This window comes from Lagenorhynchus albirostris, chromosome 2, assembly GCF_949774975.1.
Source record: "Lagenorhynchus albirostris chromosome 2, mLagAlb1.1, whole genome shotgun sequence".
Classification (NCBI taxonomy): domain Eukaryota; kingdom Metazoa; phylum Chordata; class Mammalia; order Artiodactyla; family Delphinidae; genus Lagenorhynchus; species Lagenorhynchus albirostris.
This window is the reverse complement of record NC_083096.1, coordinates 61225946-61248390: the sequence shown is the minus strand read 5'-3', so window position 1 is coordinate 61248390 and position 22445 is coordinate 61225946. Positions and strand designations below refer to the sequence as shown.

Genomic DNA, 22445 nt, shown 5'->3' with positions numbered 1-22445 from the left:
ATGTGTTCTGTTACCCTACCCTCAGCATTGATCTTTTAATGGATATTATCCTGATTCCATGTTTTATTTAATATTTATGTTCACACGTATTTTTAGGAAGCCACATCAACTCCTTCATATAACTAGGCAGAGTATAAATAAATGAAAGTAACGATGCCTCTTGCTTCCAGTAGTCAAGTCATAGTGTTTTATTTTCCATTGCTCTGATTCCGGTTAACTTGGCCTCTGTCTCTGGACTCTGCATGAACAACTGCTGACCAGTATTTACTTAGAGATTACTTTAGAACACCTTCCATTTCAAAAAAAAGTAGATCTCATGGAGGCGGAATGGGCAGCCTTTCTGTCCTCTACTTTCAGCACTGTTTACACCATTCTCAAAGCTAGCCAATCCACTAGCATTGCTGTGTACACCTGGGGATCCTGACACTGAAAGTGCTTGGCAGGTACAGTAGAGGACTGTGGGAGTGACCTCTGCCCTCAAGGTGCTTAGCGTCCATTTGGAGAGATAACTAATGTGCATGAAGTAAATGGGACTGACATTTTTAGACTCCTTACTAATGCAGTAGTTTTTCAGAGAAAAGAGGCTATTGTCTATTTTGATAGATACTTTTTATAGTCCAGAAGCATCACATTGCACAAATACACCTAAATGTTTTTGCAGCTGCTTATTTATTTATCAATAAATAAGCTCCATACATAGATGTATGGAGCTTATCATAGGCCAGCTTATTTATTTATCAATAAATAAGCTCCATACATAGATGTATGGAGCTTATCATAGGCCAGGTACTCTAATAAGCCCTTTATAAATATTAACTCATTTCATTTCCATAATAACCCTATGAGGTAGATACTATTATTAGAGTACATTTACAGTAGTAGCAGCTGAAGCACCGACAGGTTTTTGCCCAAGGTTGTTATTTCATTATTCCTTGTTATTTCAGGTAGCTCTCTGGCTGCTAGCGTTGCAGACCACAGAGCCACACTGGTGGTTTCCCAGGAAAAACTGTAGATATCTTGTAAAAAACTTACCTTACTAGGGGGAGAATTTTTGAAGTGTAAGATAAATAAGATCCATTAGAAAGTATATCTGAATGAAGCCAAGAGGGTTTTTTTGTTTGTTTTTTGGCCACGCGGCTCGCGGGACATTAGTTCCCCAACCAGGGATCGAACCCAGTCCCACGGCACCAAAAGTGCCAAGTCCTAACCACTGGACCGCCAGGGAATTCCCCCCAAGAGTTCTGTAAGAACTTACACATCCACAGATGGGTTTTCCCACTTCCTCCCTCTGAAATAAGTTTACATATAGGCCTTAATAAAAGTCCTTATTATGGCTACTTTACAATAGTGGGTGAACATTTTATCCATTTATATCATTAAATTTATTTACTTTAAATTGGGAGTGAAATCATAACAGAATAATATCTGCTGCCATCAATTCAAGAATAAATATTGCTGTGATCACTCCACAGAGGTGAGATGGACACCAGCAGCCCCACACCCCATATTTGGTTCAGATATAAGAATTGATGGTGCCACATGTGTACCAAGAAGGTATGAAGAGATTTTTTAGTCAGGTAATAAGGCTTTCTGGGAAGGGCAGGGCAGGCTTCTCAAGCTGGTCCAAAAGTGGCTTGAAAGAACAGGGAAATAAGTCTGGCTTTGCTTTTATTTTGATTAGATGATGGGGCCTGAGGTCAGAGCTCCCATCTGTGCTTTGGGCCAGGGCTTGGTTTTAGCTTCCCATCTGCCCCAAAGGAGGGATCACCTGGGTTTTCTTATCAGCTTCCCCTCGGGGGAAGGGGATTGGAACAGCTTGAAAGTTGTCAGCAAACATCAGATTCTCTATTACAAATATACTTTTAAGTGCTTATCGTTATTTATATTGTGGGGCAAAAATGTTGTCTCTGTACTAAGTAAACACCATTAATCTAATGTTGCAAATGGAAGATTCAGCACATTCTGTTAAGAATGTTTTTGGAGGATACAAGGGCATATCCTGTGTATCTTTCAAAAACACTGAAAAATTTAACATCTCCAATATGTGTGGGTTAAAAATGATGCTGAAGGGCTTCCCTGGTGGCACAGTGGTTAAGAATCTGCCTGCCAATGCAGGGGACACGGGTTCGAGCCCCGGTCCGGGAATATCCCACATGCCGTGGAGCTACTGAGCCTGTGCTCTGGAGCCCGCGAACCACAACTACTGAGCCCGTGCGCTACAACTACTGAAGCCCACGCACCTAGAGCCCGTGCTCCGCAACAAGAGAAGCCACCGCAATGAGAAGCCCCCACCACAACGAAGAGTAGCCCCCACTCGCTGCAACTAGAGAAAGCCTGCTCACAGCAACAAAGACCCAACGCAGCCAAAAATGAATAAATAAAATAAATTAATTTAAAAAAAACAAAAAACAATGATGCTGAAATATTGGGTATTGCCTGAGTCACTGTGGGCAAAGAAGCCTTTTTTTTTTAAAGCATTTTATTTAATTTTATTTTTTAAATTTTATTTATTTATTTTTGGCTGTGTTGGGTCTTCGTTTCTGTGCGAGGACTTTCTCTAGTTGCGTTGAGCGGGGGCCACTCTTAATCGCGGCGCGTGGGCCTCTCACTATCGTGGCCTCTCTTGTTGCGGAGCACAGGCTCCAGACGCGCAGGCTCAGTAGTTGTGGCTCACGGGCCTAGTTGCTCCGCGGCATGTGGGATCTTCCCAGACCAGGGTTCGAACCTGTGTCCCCTGCATTAGCAGGCAGATTCTCAACCACTGGGCCACCAGAGAAGCCAAGAAGCTTTTTTTTTTAAGCTTTATTTTTATGGCATTAATGATTTCTAAGTTTTATCACATTCTTTTTGTACTTCATTAGACAGATCCTTAATAAATAGGAACTCTTTTTTAACTGAGTTTTTTTAAAAAATTACCTGTATACAATATTTAAAGGTTACTTTCCATTTACAGTTATTACAAAATATTGGCTGTATTCCCCGTGTCATCCTTGAGTTTATCTTACACCCACTAGTTTGTACCTCCCACTCCCCCACCCCTATGTGCCCCTCCCCACCTCCCCACTGGTAACCACTATATCTGTGAGTCTGCTTATTTTTTGTTATATTCACTAGTTTGTTATTGTTATATTTTTTACATTCCACATACAAGTGATATCGTACAGTATTGATTTTTTTTTCTGTCTGACTTATTTCACTTAGCATAGTGCTCTCCAGGTCCACCCATGTTGGTGCAAATGGCCAAATTTCGTTCTTTTTTATGGCTACGTAGTATTCCAGTGTGTATGTGTGTGTGTGTGTGTGTGTGTGCGCATGTGCATGCACGCACACACGTGTATCTGTCTCACATCTTTATTATCCATTCGTCTGTTGATGGACACTTAGGTTGGTTCCATGTCTTGGCAATTGTAAATAATGTTTCTATGAACATTGGGGTGCATGCATGTTTTTGAATTAGTGTTTTTGGGTTTTTTTGGATATATATCCAGGAGTGGAATTGCTGGGTCATATGGAAGGGAGGTTGAGAAACCTCCATACTATTCTCCACAGTGGCTGCACCAACTTACATTCCCACCAACAGTGTAGGAGGGTTCCCTTTTCTCCGCATCCTTGCCAACATTTGTTATTTGTAGACGTTTTGATAATAGCAATTCTGACAGGTGTGACATGATATCTCATTGTGGTTTTGATTTGCATTTCTCTAATAATTAGCGATGTTGAGCATCTTTTCATGTGCCTGTTGGCCATCTGCGTTTCTTCTTTGGCAAAATGTCAGGAACTCTTATTTTTAAATTTAAATAAGCTGGACTCTTATTTTACACTGCATATCTTGGGTTTTAGGTTCTGAGCTAATTATTGGGAAGAAACAAATGTGAGTAAAATCCAAAATCTTAGATGCCAAAGGTCTGGGAGAGACTGGGAAACAGTTTACCTATAACAATCAAGAGATGTGTTATAGGTAAACAGACAGATGGAAGACAACATCTTTACCTTTGAGCTTTGTGGTTTACTACATTTTAAAAATTTGAAGACAGTTTTGTACATTTTAATATCTCTGACATTGGGATGTACTTTACAGTCACTGGTGAGTCAGAGCCATCATTTTTATTTCCCAGTGACACATAAAATAATGTTTCTTGTCATCAGTGGTGTCTTCAAGTTTATGAAATATCCTAATTTTTTTTATTACTTTATAAGTCTTTTTAATATAAATTCATTGAAACTTCACAAAAAATATCCACGATTAGACCCCAAGTTAGGGGAGCCTTTACAGAGGTGATTATCTTGGAGTTGCCTTGAAGGAAGCACAGGCATTGACCCAGTTTGAGTGAGTGAGTTAGTGGAGGTGGCATTCCAGACCAAAAGAGTAGCATGTATAAAGCATATTTGTTGTTAAAGAGTGTAGTGTGTTGGGGAAAGGGCTAGAAGTTTGATGTGGCAGAAATGTAGGATCTGGGGTGAGATGGGGAGAGTGATAAACTGGCCACAATGGTAACCTGCTGCCAGGCTTTGAAGGGCTTTGTGTGCCCAGCTACGGAGTCGAGCTGTATTGACACAGCCATGCAGCTCTCGGCATCATCAAGGGGGTGTGTGGCATTGACATTATAATAGAAGAGCGTGGATAAAGCAATATATCAGATAAGATCGACAGTACAGAACTCTCCAAAGTACAGAACTACACTGTGATTCCAGCTGGACAGTGTGGAATTAAGTGGAAGGGAGAACTTCTTCATCAAGCGGGGCTACTTCCTTCTGCCCCTGTTGTGAGTGGAGTTGGGGTTCAGTGTCCTGTTTTGGAAACCTGTTTCTGCACTAGCTCTATGACAACGCTGGTGAAAAATAGAGAATGGCTTTCAGAGGGCAGTTTTAATCCACTCGGTTGGAAATTTAGGAGTGGAGCATGTAGGAAGTAGTGTTTCGAAACTGTTTTTGACTTTTTCCTAAGGGTCATTTATTCTTAAATTTATTCCTAAATTAAGGGTCATTTATTAGTCTTAATCTCCTCTAAAGTATAATGTCTGGTAGAGGGAGGTTTTATAATACATTTTTTTAAAATAGGTTTTTTGCTCCTTTTTTTTTTTTAAACACGTTTGGGAATTTGATCCAATATAGAAGAAATTTGTTCAGTTTGGGTTTCCAAATAAAAGAGGTACAGAAAATTACTTCATCAAAGAGCCACTGAGACATAAAGAGTTAGAAGACCAAAAGGGAAAAGTTAACGGAAGCAGATTTAAACAGTATAGAAAAGGAAACTGTACTGATTTTTCTGTTACTTCAAGCTAATTTCAGTAACTCATTACCGTCTACAGCCCCCAAGTGTATTGTTTTGCATAGAGCTTTGCATTGTCAAACCAGTGGAAGGACCTAGTCTATTAAAAACATTTTCTACTTTCATTTGATTTCTAACTAAAAATTTTGAATAGTACTGTGTTGACATAGTTCAAAAGTTTAAAAAGAGCACATAATGAAAAGTCTTCCTCTGTCTCCAGTCCCCTTGCGGAGGAAGCCAATGTTAGTTTTCTAACATTGTATCTTTCCAGAGATACATTATGGACATGTGAGCAAATCTGTAAGTGGTAGTATCGCATACATTATTGCTCAACAGCTTGCTTTTTTTTTTTTAAAAACAGCAGCTTTACTGAGATACAGTTTGCATACTATGAAATTCACCCTTTTAGAGCATAGAATTCAATGTTTTTTAGTAATTCACAGAATAGTACAGCCACCACTACTACCCAGTTTTAGAATGCTCATTACCCCATAATGAAACCCTGTATTCATGAGTGGGGTCAGTCCCCATTTCCCTCTGCCCACAGCCCCCAGAGTCTGCTTCCTGTCGCTATGGGTTTGCCTGTTCCGGAAATTTTGTGTAAGTGGAATCACATAGTATGAGGCCTTTTGTATCCAGCTTTCACTTACCATGTTTTCAAGGTTCATCCGTGACATAGCATGTATCGATGTTATTTCTTTCTGTGTCTAAAAAATATTCCATTGTATGGATGTGCCACACTTCGTTTATCCACTCATCAGTTGATGGGCATGTTTTCAGTTCTCTTGGATATATACTTAGGAGTAGAACTGCTAACTCATATGGTAACCCTACGTTTAACCATCGGAGGAACTGCCAGTCTGTTTTCCAAAGGGCTGCGCTACTTTACATTCCCACCAGCGATGTAGAGTTCTAACTTCTCCACATCCCAACTGATACTTGTTAGAGTGTTTTTGAATAGGCAGCCTAGTGGGTGTGAAGTGGTATCTCACTGTGGTTTCATTCACCTTTCCCTAATGATTAGTAATGTTTGAGCACCTTTTCATTTGCTTATTGGTCATTTGTATATCTTCTTTTGAAGAAATATCTGTTCAAGTCCTTTGCTCATCTTTTAATTAGTTTGTCTTTTTATTGTTGGATGATTTTTTAAAAATTTTTGTTATTTTATTGTTGGATGATTTTATTGTTGGATGATTAATAAATAGATGATTTGTGAATATTTTCTCCCATTCTATGGGTTGACTTTCTTGACGGTATCCTTTGAGGCACAAAGGTTTTTAAATTTTGATCAAGTCCAATTTACCTGTTTCTTTTGTTGCTCATGCTTTTGATATCATACCTAAAAACTATGTTGTCTTCAAAGAATTTTATAGTTTTAGCTCTTACATAATGTCAGTGTACATTTTGAGTTAATTTTTGTAGATGGTGTGTCTGCCTTTTGCTTTTTTCATTTAATGATATGTCTTGGAGATCATTTCATATCAGCACTAAAGAACTTCCTCATTCTTTCTTATAATACCAGGGTTTTCCAGTGTACAGATATATCAAATTTATTTAAGCAGTCTCTCCCCGTTGATGGAAATTTACATAAACATTTGGGTTTGGAAATTATTTCAAAATGCACTGTGGCTTGAAACGTTATTTCATACCAGCCTCCTCAAAATGGCAGTTTCAACCATTTGACAGACTTTTTGTTCTAAGCAATTCTTTTTTTTTAAGATGTTGGGGGTAGGAGTTTATTAATTAATTTATTTATTTTTGCTGTGTTGGGTCTTCGTTTCTGTGCGAGGGCTTTCTCTAGTTGTGGAAAGCGGGGGCCACTCTTCATCGCGGTGCGCGGGCCTCTCTCTATCGCGACCTCTTGTTGCGGAACACAGGCTCCGGATGCGCAGGCTCAGCGGCCATGGCTCACGGGCCTAGCTGCTCCGCGGCATGTGGGATCCTCCCAGACCAGGGCTCGAACCCGTGTCCCCTGCATTAGCAGGCAGATTCTCAACCACTGCACCACCAGGGAAGCCCTCTAAGCAATTCTTGCCATCCAGAAGCCTTTGAGTAAATGCCAGTCCTCTGGGGAGAATGACCCCAAGGAATTATTTCAAGAGCTTTCCCTCCATTAGATGTTTACAGTAAGTCAGGAGTCAGAAGATTCTTCCAGTTATCTGAAAATATCTGTAAAAATGCTTTTGGAGGAACAAGGTGCTCTAAAATTTTGTTGTATATTTTAAACTATAGTCAGTTACAGATGACTTAGAAGCATGTGTCCTCCTTTTACTGTTTTGTGGCATTGTTGTCTCTTGCGTATGTGACTGTAAGTGGGTAAAAATCTAAACTTCGGGCGATTCTGCCAGCCACTCAGTAAGTGATAGAGTATCCAGAGATTTTGAAACATGTGGGTTTTTTTTTTTTAAATAAAGAAGAAGGTTAGGGGAAAATCTTGAAATACACCAACATTTTGATAATCTGCAGAGGCTTATCTGGCCACTGGAAAGTAAGCAAAGAGAAGGCCAAGGGACAGCTAAGATTAATATGGCAAAGTCCATTCCTTCTAGGTCCTGAGTCTTAATTGTAACACAGTTCTTTTTTTTAATTAAAAAAATTTTTTTATTGAAGTATAGTTGATTTACAGCATTGTGCCAATCTCTGCTGTACAGCAAAGTGACTCAAGTTTTACACATACATACTTCTAAAATTTTTTTAAATGTTTATTTATTTGGCTGCGTCGGATCTTTCGTTGCGGCACGTGGGCTCTTTGTTGCGGCGGTGTGTGGGCTTCTCTTTGTGGTGCACGAGCTCAAGAGCACACAGGCTTAGTTGCCCTGCAGCCTGTGGGATCTTAGTTCCCCCACCAGGGATCAAACCTGCATCCCTTGCATTGGCAGACAGATTCTTAACCACTGGACCACCAGGGAAGTCCCTACATTCCTTTTTAATATTCTTTTCCATTATGGTTTATCCCAGGAGATTGGATATAGTTCCCTGTACTATACAGTAGGACCTTGTTGTTTATCCATTCCAAATATAATAGTTTGCGTCTACCAACCCCAAATTCCCAGTCCATCCCTCTCCCTCCCCCCTCCCACCTCCCCTTTGGCAGCCACAAGTCTGATCTCAGTGTAACACAGTTTTTTATTAAGAGACTGTTTCCTCTTATTTATACACTGACCAAATTAGCATGATGTCACAAAAAGAACTTTGGAATTGTTCAAATCCTTTTTCTGTTCTTGATGATAATGGATACCTTCAATAAGTTACTTACCCTTTCTGGATTAGAGTCTTTTCATCTGTAAAATAAACATGAACGAGATGAGTTTCCAAGCCCATAATAGATTAGAGCAATTAATTAGGAGGTGGAATAGAGGATGCTGAAGGCAAACTGCCATCAGCAATGCTGACAACTGATTACCTGATTGGAATGGTAATTGTAAGAAAATGAAAAGCATTTACAAAAGTTCAGAAATAATCATGGCCGGAGACAGCTAGGTAGGGGCAAATAGCCCTACATATCTGAGTGTCCCCAGAAGGTATCACTAAATTATATTATGTTCTTGATGTCCACACAAGTCCTGAGTTACCAAAGAGTTAGCCAAAAATTCAACAAAATAGTATATTATTTCTTTTCCATTTTTATTTTGATATAATTTTAGACCTACAGAAAGGTGGCAAAAGAATGCAAAGAATACCATCTACCCTTCAACCAGATTTCTCAAATGTTAACATTTTATTACATTTTCTTAATCCTCATGTGTGTATCTCTCAACTATGTGAGAGCAGAAGAAATGCTGGTCCTTTATCCTTAAATACTGTGTGTGTGTGTGTGTGTGTGTGTGTGTGTGCGTGTGTGTGCGCGCCCGTGCACACACCTGCCTTTATCCTTAAATACTTTAATGTGTATTTCTTAAAGACTAAGGACAAGGGAACTCCCTGGCAGTCCAGTGGTTAGGACTTGGCACTTTCACTGCTGTGGGCCAGGGTTCAATTCCTGGTCGGGGAACCAAGATCCCACAAGCTATGCCTTGCGGCCAAAAGAAAGAAAGAAAGACTAAGGACGTCCTCTTATATAACCACAGTGTAATTACCTGACTTTATTCGGGTGTTGCCAGTTGCCCCAATAATGTCCACCGTAGCAGAAGAAAATTGAGAATGGTGTGTTTCGTCCAGTTGTCGTGTCTCTTTAGTCACCTTTAGTCTGCAGCACTTCCTGAGTCTTTTTGCCCTTAATTTAAATTAGCATTCTTGAAGAGTACAAACCAGTTACGTAGTAGAATGTCCTTCCATCAGGTTTGTCTGATGATTCAGGTTATGCACATTTGGCAGGAATACTGCAGAAGTAATGTTCTGTTCTTCTCAGTACATCGTATAAAGAGACGTTCGTTACCAATGGGTTGCATTATTAGTGACATTAACTTTGATCCTCAGTTAAGATGGTGTCTGCCATATTTCTCCACTGTAAAGGAGCTATCTTTTCCCTTTGTAATTAATAACTATCTTGTGGAGGAATGCTTCAAAACTACGTAAATATTGTTCCTCTGCAAATCTTCACTCACTGTATTATTGTTTTATGAAGACAGAAGAAAAATAATACATTTTAGCAAGATTTTCATCAAAATGGTTGTGGTGGTAAAAAAATAACTTCAAAGAACTTGTGGCAACCATATGACAAATACGATCATGTAGAATTCCTTATTATTAATTATTTAAAAGAAATTAGATATATGCAGTACTTAGTTTTTAAAAATATCCCTCACATATCTAAAGTCAATTTGTAGGTTTATAAATGTAAAAGTAATTTGGTTTCTTAGTAGTATTATTGCTTTTGAAAGATTTAGGGATGAGTCATTCTCGGAAGTTTTTCTCCTTTGTCCAGTGTTAGGGGCAGAATGAACCAAACAAAAATTGTTTGAGGAAAAACATCTTCTAAATGCCTCTCCTTTCCCTCCTTTTTCTGTGTTTCTTCACATCTCTGCCAAGAAGCCCACTTTTACCTTATTGCCCAGCTTAAAAACATTCACTGGTGCCCATTTCCCCACAGGATCGAGTTCCAACTTCTCAGCCTACCTTTTCAACTTTAAAGTTTTCTTCTACTCCAGCCAAAGTAATCTACACAATCCATTTGGAAACAGCATCTCATGTTTTTGTCTCTGCAAAATGCTCATCCTATCTTGATTCTTCTCAGCATTCCAGATAAAATTCAACTGTATTTCCCCTAAAACACTCCCTGACCTCTTCATTTTTCAAACTTCAACATTAATTAACTACATGTAGTCTATTTGCTACTTTACGGAGATGCTTTAGTAGGAACTTTTTTAGGGACGATAAGGTGGTATAAACAAGAAATAAAATAAAGACTGGGTAGCCTGTAAGCCTCGTTTGGAAGGCTGTTCTCCCGCGTCCTCCCTTGTGCCCAGACCCTGCATACAGTAGGCACTCAGTGTTTGCTGTATACATTCTTGCGTGCGTGTGTGTGTGTGTGTATGTTCATGCATAGTATCTAAGGAGACTGCATCCCCCCTAGAATGTAGCACTTATTTGCTATTCAATGAATGAATGATTTGGACTTCCCTGGCGGTCCAGTGGTTAAGACTCCACGCTTCCAATGCAGGGGGCGCGGGTTCAATCCCTGGTCGGGGAACTAAGATCCCACATGCCGTGCAGCGTGGCCAAAAAAAAAAAAAGAGTTATTTAATTGATATAATTGTCTTTTTTTGTTTTATTCTAACAAAGCCTGCACCTCAACAGAAAAGAGGGCACACATTTCCATTCTTGTCTCATGTTCTACTTCTGTCCAAAGGAGAGCATTTACACTTTGAACTCTTTCGGGCATTGATAAGTTGGCACTGATTAATCTGGACTCTCTTGCCAGAGTTTTCTAAGAGCCAGAGAGAGTTTGACTGAGTAGGATTAGGTTTCCATTTAAGGGCAACTTGGTTTCTTTCTTTATTTTTTTAAAGGTGCTTATACATTTCATTAACCAAAGCTTCACGTTATAGGAATCCTAAAAACACAGCTGTTATCGGTCTGTTTACTCTTTAAATGCTCCTTGAGAACTTTCTGGTCACCAGGAATTGTCTTATGTGTTCGACGCACACAGGCCAAATAAGATGAGGTTCCATCCCTCAGAGTCTCAAGTGAGAGTGGAGTTCAAGACAATTGCAGGGCTAAATACCAAAAAGCTTTGGCTTCTCCCTTGTAGCTTCAGTAGACTGCAGCCTACTGAAGAGGCTTACGAGAAACATTGAGTAGTGGGGTGCAAGAGGTGGTCAGATCAGGGAGGGTTTTCCTGAAGTTCTGTTTAGGTGGAGTCGAGATTCTGTAGGATTTCAGAGGTGGCCTCATTCCAAACTGTGCCCAGAGGTATGCCAACTGCGTAGCATGTTGAAGGAAGCAAGAGCAAGCTGATACCAGCTCACCAGCAGTAGCCCCCGCCAAACGTAAAGCGGGAAAGGGGAGATGTTACTCTGAAAAGCTTGGAAGCAATAAGGGAGCCTTTAAACTGGGTTTTAAATAAGAAATTAGAAATTTGCATTTAATTAAGAACCTGTCCAAAGAATTACCAGGTTGAAGATCAGCTCTGACAGTACCTATGGACCTAAAAAGGTTGAAGTATTTCCTCCCTCATTTAATTCACTTCCCCCTTGTGGTTAAAATGTGGTTAGTCTGTTTGTCCAATTTCAGGTTGCTATGGCAGCAGAGGCTGGTTTTACACACTTACAGTAAACCTGAACTTCTCAAAAACCAAGCGGAGAAGTGGTTTTCAAGCTCTCTTCAGTAGACTTCTAGGGGATTTCAGGAACAGTGCTTTAGAATTTCCAAATGTTTGATGTACATTTTGTTTCAAAAGTATATATATATATATTTTTAAAATAAATTTATTTTATTTATTTATTTATGGCTGTGTTGGGTTTTCGTTGCTGCGCGTGGGCTTTCTCTCGTTGAGACGGGCGGGGGCTACTCTTCGTTGCGGTGCGCAGGCTTCTCATTGCGGTGGCTTCTCTTGTTGCGGAGCACGTCTAGGAGCGCGGGCTTCAGTAGTTGTGGCACACGGGCTCTATAGTGCAGGCTCAGTAGTTGTGGTGCACGGGCTTAGTTGCTCCGCGGCATGTGGGATCTTCCCAGACCAGGGCTCCGAACCTGTGTCCCCTGCATTGGCAGACGGATTCTTAACCACTGAGCCACCAGGGAAGTCCTCTAAAGTATATTTTTAACCATTAAAATAATAATAAGGAACAATGTGCCAGACATGAAGTTATATTCATGATTTGGGGACTTTGGAGAACACCACCATGTTAACTCTGGCAGCCAATGCATTCTTCAGAATAAAGCACGTTTTTGTAATTTCTATGTATACATTTAAACTTGTAAGTGTGCGTTTGATTAAGAGGGTAGTAGACCATCGCCCCAGTCTTTTGAAAAATTCAGGTCCACACGTGTGCACTAACTTATATTTTACAAGTCAGCATACCTATATCTACATTCAATCAAATGCCAGGCAAGGCTTGGCTCATCTGCTTCAGGCATGGTCTTTTTTATTATAGTATCATAAGTAGAGTTCAGCATCTCATTGGTGTGCTGGATAGTGGTTACAAGTGTAGAATCAGCTGAGAGCCTTTTAAAAATCCTGATGCCTAGGCCACACCCCATACTAATTAAATCAGAATCCCTAGGAATAGGGGCAGGACCTAGGCATCAGTATTTTTTTTAATAAATTTATTTATTTATTGGTTTTTATTTTTGGCTGTGTTGGGTCTTTCTTGCTGTGCGCGGGCTTTCCCTAGTTGCAGCGAGCGGGGACTACTCTTCGTTGCAGTGGCTTCTCTTGTTGCAGAGCACGCTCTAGGCACACGGGCTTCAGTAGTTATGGCACGTGGGCTCAGTAGTTGTGGCACACAGGCTTAGTTGCTCTGCAGCATATGGGATCTTCCTGGACCAGGGCTCGAACCCATGTGCCCTGCATTGGCAGGCAGATTCTTAACCACTGCGCCACCAGGGAAGCCCAGTATTTTTTTTTAGTTTTAGTGCTTTTTTGGCTGCGTTGGGCCTCCGTTGTGGTGCGCAGGCTTCTCATTGCGGTGGTTTCTCTTGTTGCGGAGCATGGGTTCTAGGCACGTGGGCTTCAGTAGTTGTGGTGCATAGGCTTAGCTGCTCCGTGGCATGTGGGATCTTCCCGGACCAGGGCTTGAACCTGTGTCCCTTGCATTGGCAGGTGGATTTGTAACCACTGCGCCACCAGGGAAGTCCAGTATTTTTTTTAAATAGACTTTATTTTTCACAGAAAGATTGGGAGGTCATATAGCCATACACCCATATTCCTTCTGCTCCCCACACATGCATAACCTCCCTCATTACCAACATCCCCTACCAGAGTGGTACACTTATTACAATGGGTAAATCTACATTGACACCTCATAATCACTCGAAGTCCATCGTTTACATTCTTGGTGTTGTACACTCTTGGTATTGTACATTTTGTGGGTTTGGACAAATGTATAATGACATATACCCATCAGTACACAGTACCATACAGAGTAGTTTCAGTAGCCATCACTAATTTTCAAAGCTCTCGAGGTGATTCCAAAATATAACCAAGGTTGAGAACCATTGTGCTGTTATCTACTTCTGGGGCTTTATTATTGTAAGTTTTGAGTACTTCTTGTCTGACTTGTATATGAAAACTACCTCTATCTCCATTATATATTGGGTTCCCCATAAGATTTTGTTTGAATAAAGGACTCTGTTAAAGGTTGGTAATCAGCATAGTGAACAGAGCTAGGCTTTGGAGTCTGAGGGTCCTAGATTCAACTTCTGGCTTCACAGCTGCTGAATAAGTCACTTGGGCAAGTTCCTTAACCTCTCTGAGCTTCCATCCAATAGGTAATACCCAACAGTGAAGCTGAAAAATAATAAATGTGCCATAGTTTAATAATGTTTAACCCATGGTAAGCACTTAATAAGTGATGGTTTGTCCATTGCTTCTTTACCTTTTGTCCTATTTTGGAGACAAGAAGTACCCTTCTTGCCATTGAACATAGGCACATACCTTACCATCTTTTGTTTTGATGTTCCTGTAATGTTTTGTATTAGCCTCTTCTGGTTTGGATTACATTTTTATTCAAATATCTTCTAACATACTGTAGGCCTTCCGATAAAATAAATTTGAGAGCTCGGCAATACAGATTCACAGTACAGTGGTCTTTTGCTTGAGTAGAAATTTTGATATGCCATTTCAGCTCCCGGGAAGCATAAAGCACGTGAGAATGTTATTCTGTTATCCGTGGGTACGCCCCCAGAGCTTTCAACGTGTTCTTTATGCTGAACATTTTAGTCCACTATAATCTGTCAGAAGTAAAATGATCTGATTTCTTCCCAAAAGTGTCTTCTTTTCATCTCCTTGCTAAGAACTGAGAAATGTTTGGACAGTTTGGGACAAACATTTGGACACAGATGATACAACTCAGGTTGACTACAACTGTGGCGTTTATGTTCACTGCTTGATTGGAGACTTTGGTCTTTAGTGGAAACTGTGCCCTGTCTCTGCACCAGCCCGGGTGCATCCCAGGGGCCAGGCACTGCACTGTAGATGTTTGTTCATTTGTCTCCACGAGACTGTCAGTCCATTAAGGGCAGAAGCCGAGTCCCAGCATGGTTTGAAAGGATAATGGCTGATTGAAAGAAGGAAAGCCGTAGCAGAAAAGAAAGATGAACAGTACATACATAGAGGAGGGCGAACAAGAAATACCAGGGCTTTAGGGAGTCAAGTGATCAGTTCAGTGACTAGCCTGATTCATGACCTTTTGAATATCTCTCATTTGAGAAACAGAAAGATCTTTGCTGGTACAAAAAGGTTAAGGATAAAGATGTGGCCAGCTGGCCATCAATCCTGAGTAGAAGGAATCAGCTCTGAGAGGAATTTGGTAATCCTGTGTGTTAGTAAAAGTACATAACTTTTTTTTTTTTAATTTTAATTGAACATTTCAAAAGATGAGTTGCCTTTGGGATTTTTTCTCATCAAAATAGGAAGGTGACTCTTGGAGGAAACCTATCTAAACTTCCTCTGAGATGATGTCAGCATTCAAACTGGATCCTGAGTAATCTCTGAAATTCCTTCTGCGTTGGGCATTATGCTGAAGCCATTGGTTGTGAAGCAAGTATAATTTTTTATGGCTGAGCGTAAATGAGTTGTGGTTGGTCTCTTTTATTCTTCTGTCCTTCTTTCATTCATTCATTTTTTTCCAACTTTCAGACAAATGTTTGTCGAGCACACTGACAGGGGCAGGCATTTACGAGGTAAAGAGGTTGGTTTGGTGAACAAGGTGGACACAACCACTGGCCCTCCCCTGGTTCCGGGCAGCAGGTCCCTCCCGTAGAGTGTGAAGGGTGCCTTGACGGGAAAGGCAGGATGTAAAGGGGCACAGGGTGAGGGATGTGGGGCAGACACTGGGAGGAAGTCATTTTTAGACTGTGGCCTGAAGCATAACTTTAGACAAAGCGTACGGAAGAGCGTGTTCCTGACAAATGAAAAGCTTAATTTATTAATATTTATGGCTCGTTGAATAGAGTATATTTTTTTAGCCTCCCCTTACTTTGTGCCGCCCAACTGAAGCAGGTCCAGAATAGCCCTGATGCGTGGCAGAAAGCAGCCCCCTTCAGCTGCAGGGTGGCCTGATGCTGAGGCGGGCGTGAGGCCTCTCACTAGACACCGGCATTTTTTCCACCGACACGCACCGTCCATTGGCTTCCCTTTATTCAGCCTGTTTATAGGAGTCACAGCTCTGCTCCCAGGAGGGAATCATGTGCTGGATGCTTTCACTGGAGCATTCGGGAATTAAAGAAGTAAATCTCTTAACACCTACTGATGTCTTCCTTTCTCTCTTTAAAAAATATCAGTTTTTATTATGAAAAATAAAATATATACAAAAGAAAGAGAGTGGGCGAGTGTGTGCGCACACACGTCGATACACTTTGCAGGGTACACATTAAAAAACAAGCTCCCATGTCCTCACTACCTAGCCTAGGAAATTAAACACGACCAACAGTGTGTGCTGCACACATCCCGCGCCATAAGCCCCGTTCCAATCAGAACCACTAGTCTGAATTTTGTGTTCAGTGTTCTTTTGTCCCTCTCTTTTACTATGTTTTAAAAGGTCATATTTACGCTTGCACTAGGTGATATTACAATATCAGATTATCACAGTGTACCAACAGCAAACAAGAAATAGCCTGGAAAACTGTTTGAATAAATTGCTTGATTGTACTCTTTAGAGGAGAATATACTGGTAACATCAAAGTACGTAAAAAAAAAAAAGTCAAAACAAAAGCCTTTCAATTTCAAGGAAAAACCTTAACAGGGTTTGTTAAAAGGGTAAGGTTTTTACAAACCAGGGTGTATTACACATGGACCCAGAAGTAACACGGCAAGGAACTGCTTTAACAATAACAATGAAAACACTGTTATTTTAAACTATGCCATGGAAGTGTTTGTTCATTCGTAATAATGCCACTCCAGTATATTTTAAATGATTTTGTGGTATCAGAGTTTGAATTTACTGGCGTAAAGGTCATCCTGACATGTACTAACAAGAGACATGATTGACATTGGGAGACATGATTGACATTGTATTACTTCAATAATTCAAAATATTGAAATAGATCATGTCAGGAAATAGCCCGTTGGGCAAACCATTCTTGAATTTGCTTTTTTTGTGCTTGTGATGGATGTTTGTATTCTGTATTTGCACCCTACCCCCCCCTTTTTCCCCTAAACTGTTCACATTTCCATCCAAAATGGAAAAATATCAAGTTTGGGGTATCATATTTGACTACTGTAGAAATGACCCTTAGTGAGTTGATTGCACAAACTTTTTGATACTTGTCAAATGATTTTGCAGGCTTTTTCATTTGAATTGATCTCCTACTTTGAGGGTCATTATCACTCCACTGCTAAATGATACTTTTGGGCAACAAAAGTGGTGCATTTTAGAAATTTGTTTCCCAGAGCACATCAGAAGAAGAGTTGTTTTTGTTTATATGTTTTCTTGCCCTTTGAACTGTAGTGTAACTTAGCAAGTTTCCTTCCCCAGGAAGAAAGTAAGCTCAGCTCCTGTTACCATTCTGAAGTTTATCTGTAAGTTAATATGTAACTCAGAATCCAAAGTTGGCCGGTTGTAAAAACATGTGTATATCGTTTAATCTTTTAATTTCATTTCATTTCTGTGTTTTTATTCCTGAGGCAATTGGTTTTTCCAAGATTCAACAGGAGACTTTTTCCCCCCCATCAATGAGTTTTTTGTGTTTTTTTTTTCGCGGTACGCAGGTCTCTCACTGTTGTGGCCTCTCCCATTGCGGAGCACAGGCTCCGGACGCGCAGGCTCAGCGGCCATGGCTCACGGGCCCAGCCGCTCCGCGGCATGTGGGATCCTCCCGGACTGGGGCACGAACCCGTATCCCCTGCATCGGCAGGCGGACTGTCAACCACTGCGCCACCAGGGAAGCCCCATCAATGAGTTTTTAAACTAAAGTTTTCATACTTTTCACAGTGATTTTTGCCACTATACCATAATTGTAAATCTGAGGCTTAAAGAAAAACCTATGTAATATCTTATTCAGACTGGGAGTCCAGTCTGCAGTGACATGGGATGACATGGATTAGAACAATAGTTCTCTACATCTCAGTGCTCTTTATATTTGCGTTCTTTAGCCATTTTAACTAGCCCCTTAAAACTCTCTTTTATGACTCTGAAGACAAGCCGTCTGAATTTCACAATAATTTTAGTATGTACTTCCATAATACCCCTAGTCACTTAAAAAAAAAGAAAAGGCTGACAAAGCAAACCATTCCCAATTGTTTAAGAAACCAGTGAATTCATCCCTGGCTTGGGCTGCATGGAATGTAGTCTGAGGGGGAGATCTATGCTTTCCTTCTCTTTCCCCACATAGGAGAAACTTTGCTGGCGTTCATGCTCATCGCAGTTGATCAGAAACTGCTGTAAGCACTTAGGGCTTCTATGATGTGCATGGTAACCACATGCAGTTTTAAGTACAGGTCTCTGCTGAAACTTCTCCCTGAGATCAGCTGTGCAGAGCACCTGACTCCCAGCAGTTCTCTTGGTTGAATGCCCTTCTCTCAGCTCTCATGTCATCATGACTTCCCGTCTCCTTGTCCATAGCACTCTCTGTCCTGGGGGCTCTCATCACAGGCAGAGGAGCAACAAGGTGACAGGGTGGCTGCTCAGCATGTTTAGGGAGGAGGCGTAGGAGATGAAGTCTGAGAGGTGGCCGGGGGGGGCTAGCTTACATCAGGCTCTGTGGGTCACTGTGAGGACCTAGACCTGATCCTGGCTGATGTGGGGAACTTGGAGGGTTTTGAGCAGAGGAGTGATAAGATCTGACTTGCATTTTACCGAGATCTCTCTGGCCTCTCCGTGGATTGGCTGCAGTTAAGTGGATGAGGTGGAAGAGAGAACCAGCTTAGGAAGTCACGGAAATAACCTGAGTGAAAGGTGATGGTGGCCTGAACCAAGATGGTAGCACTGAAAGAGCATGGAGAGATCAACTTCTATATATGTTTTTTGTAGAGACACATGTTTTGTGACGGCTTAGACGTAAGTTGTGAGAAAGAGAGTTGTCCAGAGCTTTGACCTCAGCCACTGGATGTCTGGAGTTGTCCTTTACTGAAATGGAGAAGCCCATGGAAGGACAGGTTTGGGGGTGGGAATCAGGGGTTCAATCTTGACATTGTTAACTTTAAGATGCCAGTTAGATCCAAGTGACATTGCTGGATAAACGTTTGAATACGTATGCACACACACGTGTGTGTGTGTGTGTGTGTGTGTGTGTGTGTGTGTGTGTACAGGGGTCATTGGCATTTAGGAGGTATTTAAAGCCCTGAAACTAGATGAGGTTACCAACTTCCCTGGCGGTCCAGTGGTTAGGACTCTGGTTTCTCACTGCAAGGGGTGCAGGTTCCATCCCTGGTTGGGGAACTAAGATCTTGCATGCCGCATGGTGCAGCCCAAATAGATAGATATATAGATGAGGTCATCAAGAGAATGATGGATAAGAGGTCAGAGGGATGATCTGGGACTGTCCAGCATGTAGAGGTCAGGGGGACGAGAAAAGGAGCAGGTAATGAGATGAGAGAATCAAAAGGGGGTAATGTTTCAGAGGCCAAACTGGAAAAAAAGGAGGGAGTGATCAATTGTATCAAATGCAGGCAGATCAATAAGATGAGATTTGAGAATTAACTGTTGGTTTAGCCACATGGAGGTCGTTGGATTCCTTAACAAGAACAGTTTTAGTGGAGTACTGGGGATGAAAGCCTGAATTGGGTTTCTTCAGGAGATAGTGGGAGGAGGGAGACTGTGCACAGTGACTGCAGACAATTCTTTCAAGATTTACAAGTTAGAGGAGGGCAAAGGGATCTTAGCTGTGGGGCAATGCAGGGTCAAGATTTTTTCCCCCTAAAGTTGGGATATAAATGTATATAATTCTATGGCTGATGGCAGTAGCTCAGTAGAGAATGAAATATTCAGGAGAAAAAGGGAGACTTTCTGGATCAGTGTCCCTAGGTGCGTGAGAGCAGATGAGATCCAGTGCACAGTGGAGAGTAGTGCAGACATTTCCCACATAGGAAGACAGGGCACAGATGCAGAAGGTGGCGGTAGGATGTGGTTGGGGACACAGAGAAGTTCTCTTGTGATTGCTTCTGTTTTCTTAGGGAAACAGGAAGCACAGTCATCAGCTGAGCAAGAGAAGCAGGGGGAGGTCCACAGTTGAGGTTAGAGAGGAACGTATAAAATAGTCATTTAGGAGAGTGGAGCCTAGATGGAGTAGAGAAATGTGGGAGGATTGCTGGGCACCATTAAGAGTCCTCTTTGGAGTTAGCGGTCATCAATTTAAGGTAATACCAGTCAGTGGGGTTGTGTGCTTTTCTCCAGCTATGGTCAGCCACCCTGGTAGAGATGCAGAATGGATAGAGAAGTGGACTTAACCAGAGTTGAGGTCTGGCCGGGCGAATGTGCTGACGGGAGAGAGAGGCAGGGGAGCTGACGGTGCAGCCAGGGAATGAGTCTTGTGCTGCACCGTGGATCTAATCCGAGCGGGACAAGTGGAGATGCTGGGGATGAGACAGTAAAAGGATTGGAGAACTGATGGATTCTGGGTTCTAATGTGGCTGAAGGATTGATAAAATCAGGGTATTGGAGGAAATGTCCTGGAAAGTCAGAAGTGGTCAATCAGAGGGCAGAGAGCCTGAAAATTAAGATTGTGGAGGGGGAACAGGTATTAATGATAGGGTCTCAGGCAGCGGTTCTCGACCAGGAGCAATATGCCCCTGAGGAGGGGACATTTGCAATTGCCTAAGGACACTTTTGGTTGTCACAGCTGGAATGAGAAAAGCCGCTGCGGACACCTGGTAGAGGTCAGGGGTGCTGCTAAACATCCTATAACACACAGGCAAGCCCCACAGCAAAGACTAATCTGGCCCGATTGTCAACAGTGCCAGGGTTGAGAAACCCTGGGCTAGGGTATGATTATGGGAATTAGCAGCTGGGATAGGCCTGAGGATAAGATCGTTGGAGAAGATAAGATAAACAAAGAGATCAGGGTTTTGGAAGGTTCTTCCTATGACTAATGGAAGCTCCAAGAATTATGACAAGAGTAGGAGAAAGAGCCAAGGATAAGAGAAAGTTAACTAGCTATGTATGGAGTTATTTTTCTGCAACTGGCTGATTGGCTGGAGTCGGAATTCATTTTCCTGGCTCTAAGAGCTGCATGTCCAAATTAGCCAAAGAGTGATGGTATGTTGTTGTTTTTAAAAGCCACTTGTTTATTAACCAGCTTTGGCATAATTAAATTGTCTGTCTTAAATAGATTGTCTAAAAGCCCATTTAGGCATTTGGTTGGTCTTTTTGGTCAAAATTCCATGACTGTAAACTTGGGCACTTGGCCTAGTTGCATCATTAAATAACATCTCAGGGTAACAGTTCTTGCAGCCAGGCCTTGTGGCAGGGATCTGGTTTGAGAATATCCTTGAGAAACTTTATCTGTTGACTTTAAAGACTGTGGCTTTCCATGCAGTGCTCATCCCAGTGGAGAAAACTAGTCAAAATCACACAGAGTAAATAAGGGTTACAAACCAGTGCTTCTCCCTGGAATAAACTGGTCAAATTGTCCAGTTTTATGCTTTGTCCTTCATTTTGAACTCAAGTGCCCTGGGGCTGCTTTTCTGCCTACCCACAATAGCAAGGAACTGTCTTTTGTTTGCTTCTTGGTTAAAAGAAGGGCTTGTTTTGAGGTTTGGACCACGAAGAATAATCCATTGTTCCCTATAATAATAATCCACCCTCTTTAGCAGAAAAAAATCTGCTTGATGCAGTGTGGCTATCAGTTTATTTAGAAGAATGGCCAAAAGTGCCCATTGTGTCGTGAGGATAAACATTTGGAAGATGGTTGGGAGGAATGGGGGAGTACTCTTGTTCTCCTTAGCCTGGAGTCATAGTTAAGACCTCAGGAAGAAAAAATTCTGAATATGACCGTCAGTCCTGGGTGACAATACCCTTCCTTATTCTGCTTGTCTGTTACATTCTAAGAATAATTGGAACACTGCAGATAGGGATTCTCTCCTGACTATTTCTGGAAAAAAACCTTATTTTGAAAATGGGTGTTTTTAATCTCTTCTATATTAGCTCTAATTGTTTCCACTTTTAGGCCAAATAAGTTTCTTTCTAACCTTCTTTAGTCCATGAAAGGGTCTCTTTTTGCGTGAAGATTATTTTATTTTAGCAGGAATCCTTAATAATTCTTGCAGTTGCCTCTGATTATAGATCTCGGAAAAAGAGCTATTTTTATATGCCAAGTGATAGACATTTTAATTACTACTTCCTGGGCTTAGGCTAACTGAAAAAACTCAGTGAGTAAATGAATATGTGACCCAGTGTGGTCAGTTATTTCTTGAGTACACGTGTATCTAGCACGTGTAGGTAGGTAAGATTTCACTAATGAAAGCAAGATATGTTATTTTTGCCTTAAATACCTTATAGGAAAAGGGTTAGTTAAATAATAAACATGGCTTTAAAATAAAGTGATTTCTTACCTAAAACAGTTTTAATTGCTTTATATATGGAAGATGAGAAAAGATCAACTTGATATAAATTGAAATGTAGCAGGTGAATATGAGAACTAT

General features: G+C 41.2%; 1 protein-coding gene across 1 annotated transcript in view; it reads left to right on the top strand.

The window, feature by feature from the left end:
* MPZL1 (myelin protein zero like 1) overlaps positions 1 to 22445 on the top strand; it is a 61652-nt gene that overhangs the window by 17060 nt on the left and 22147 nt on the right. The window lies entirely within an intron of this gene.